Source organism: Cheilinus undulatus, linkage group 22, assembly GCF_018320785.1.
Source record: "Cheilinus undulatus linkage group 22, ASM1832078v1, whole genome shotgun sequence".
Taxonomy (NCBI): Eukaryota; Metazoa; Chordata; class Actinopteri; order Labriformes; family Labridae; genus Cheilinus; species Cheilinus undulatus.
This window is the reverse complement of record NC_054886.1, coordinates 6643913-6647328: the sequence shown is the minus strand read 5'-3', so window position 1 is coordinate 6647328 and position 3416 is coordinate 6643913.

Below are 3416 nucleotides of genomic sequence, written 5' to 3'. Positions count from 1 at the left end.
ATTTGTGGCCGTGTACGAGCGATGGCTTTCCCTTCCCTTCCTCTTTCTTCTCCATGTTAGGATGTCAATAAAGCCTGCACGGATGACTGACTCTTCTCCCACACATTGTATCATTTGCTTCTCCAGTGATTCAATAATCATTTATATCTGCAGTGGCATCACTCAAGGGAAGCTAATAACTCGGTCAATACTGGTGATGAGTGTAGCCAACATTGGCCAGCTGTGTTGGCCAGTAAAATCAATGTTAGCCAAGTGCTCCAATAGGGCCCCATTGAGACTGGAAGAAGCACATAATAAACGATCCACAGCTTGTGTGACGTAAAACAGTCAGTGAACAAAGATTTGGATGGGTTTTCTTTTTAATACTGTTCCTTTGTTAGTGTCTCTTTCAGCAGTTCAATGGCAGAGCCCATCAGGTCTGTACTACTATACAAAGCTCATCCTTTACAACCTTATAGAGCCACATAGCAAACAAATGCACAGGCATCAATATGAGATGGGCCTCTGAGAAGTGGTACTTTGCAAATAAACAGACCACCTGTGCTTCTAATGGTGCTCCCAAACTGTCATGAAGGTGCTCATGGAATTAGTCCCCCTTAGATTTGACCTCCACTAGCACATCACGCCACTATCCACAGCTTTACTCTCAGTTAGGCTTTCTGTTTTATTTGAGTTTATCTGCTGCAGACGTTTGGATTCCTTATTGATCCTGTAATACTGAATTAACTGTGATTTCCTCAGATGCTCTTTAATAAATATTTAAAACACCATGAGTATCAGGGTGTATTTGCTCTAGTATCTTTAATCCATTTTATGGTGGCTGTAGGTCAGAGATTCAATGCAAGCTCTGGCAGCCTAAAGGAGACATGTTTAACCCTCTGAGGATGGCGTTGTTGTGTTATTCAAAGTTAAATAACTTTTGAACCATAAATCCTAGGGACTTACTTCCTTTTTCATCTGAAAGCGCTCCATTGTGCCATTCTAATGATGCTATTTGTGCTTTTGTTGCTCTTACAGAACATTTTAAAGGAAACCTTGACCTTGGATGACTTTCTGGGGTCTTTAAAGATTAAATCCACACCAATAACTTTCATATTTGACGCCTTTTAACCCATTTATAATCCTTTTTTCAATCATTTCTGCAGTTAGAAGGTTAGCTCACTGCCATATAATGGGATACAATCCGCCGTTTGTATCCCAGAGTGCATTGCGACTGGGCTGTGACAACCAACGGCAGGCTGTGTCATCATCACGTCATGGTTTGCTGAACAGCTCATGTGCACAGGCTTTGACACTGCAGAAGAGAGTCTGAATGACTCGTAACAGAGAGGAGACACAGAGAGGTTGTGATGCGTTTTTTTACTTTTTTCTTTTGTCTTTATGGTCCCATAACTTTTTAAAATTCCAGTGACATTTCTGAAGCACATATTCTCAAAGCCCTGGTTGTCTTAAAAACAAAGATGTTTTAGAGCTTGACTGTGCACCTTATTCTTTAAGGTATTCCTTAACTTTAAGCATTTTTTAGAGAAAAAGTGCAGACAAGATAGCTTTGGGCTCAGAAGGTTAAGATAGAGGTGTTCTTACAATTTTCCAAATTAGCCTTACCCTCACCAACTTTCCTCAGGAAAACACATTAAAATGAACTGCAAGTTTTGACTCAAGTTTGTTAAACTCTTGCGATTGTTTGTCAGGCTGCCTTGCAACACTGAAAGTCTGTCAGCTTACACCACTGCAACTGGAGGAGATGATGCACCATTTTGACATTCTCACTCTCACACTTACACAGTTTAAAGGGCTTGTTTCTTAAGTTGCTGCTGAGTATATGTCTCTACAAGAGGGACAATGCTTCACCCTCCTTGTCATCACCGCTGTGTCATTAATGGGTTGTTTGCAATCATGTGGTCTAATAGAACCTTGGGAAGGCCCAACAATCAGCATCCCAGAGCCAACCCCCTTCACATGAGCACTCATCACCCACCTACAGAACATATTTATGCTCCACTATTCTTTCGTACAAAGGCCAAACAAAATAAAAAAATAGCAGAGCAAAGAAGGAGCTTGTTAACCTTTATATCTGTATATTATTAGATCAAATAGCTCTCAGCTGTATAGAAAATTCTCCAAAGGAAACATAAAATGTATAAAGCTAAAACTGGGATGTAAAGACGGATGGAGCTATTAAGCTATATTAAGAATGAGTGGGCATGTTTGTGCTTCAGAGAAAGACAACCTGAGTACACTATACGTAGTGGGCGTGTGGAGTCATGTAGTCTGATTGTGTGCTTGAGTGCTCAGCATGCACGTGTGTTCTCCCTGCACTGCAGCCTCAGGAAGCCTTATGGCGGTCCAGTCCTGGGGAAAGCGAAAAAAGCCAGCCGCCTACGTTTACGATACAAAGAGGCTGCACACTGTTCTCACTGCTGGCTATGAGAGTGAATTCAGACACCTCCTCCTCTCCCTGGATGCACATATCCGTTCACCAAACATGTGTTCTAAGTCAGAGCTGTGCACAAAACGCTGATGCTGTCTCCACACAAGAAGAGATTTAGATTTAAAAAAGACGTTATAGAGGATAAGCCCCGTGATGGCTTTCTTTCTGTGGAGATTAGGCACATCTTTGCCTTCCTCCTTTATCCCCTGTTAGGGCTCTTCTTAGACCTTTAACAGACCTGTGTTGGAGTTCTGTCTTTCCTCTGAGAAATCGACCTTGGTGCTCCAGCAAGCTGCGACATGTCTATTTAGAAAACCCAAAGCCTCATCCTTGCAACTTAAGGGCTCATTGTCAAAACAGTTCACCATGCCATCCACAAATTACAGTTAAAGCTGGATCATGCAAAGAAGATGCCATATGTGAACACGATTTGTTGTTTTCTCTGGAAAAAAGCTCACCAGGCGGGGCACGGATGGCCTGGTGGTTTGAGGCACACCCCATGTAGTGGGCGGCCCAGGTTTGAATCCAGCCTGTGGCCCTTTCCCGTACATACCTCCCCCACTCTCTCGCCCCTGTTTCCGACTCTTTCAACTTTTCTCCTTTATCAATAAAGGCGAAAAAACACCCAAAATAAATCTTAAAAAAAAGGACTGGGGCAAAATGGAAAACTGTTCTGTGGTCGCTTGAAAGTCATTTTGGAAACCACGGATGCCGTGTCCTGTGAACTAAAGAGGAGAGAGACCACCTAGCCATCTTTGATGGCTTTAATTTTGCAGCAATGCATCTCAAAAAAGAAGGGACAGGGCTGTGTTTACCATTGTGTAGCATCTCCTCTTCTTTTGACAACAGAAGGTAAACGTTTGGGAAGTGAGGACACCAGCTGCTGGAGTTTTGGTGGAGGAATGTTGTCCCATTCTTGTCTGATGTTGGCTTTCTTACATGCTCAACAGTCCTGGGAATTCTTGGCTGGAAATTTTTGTTTTAT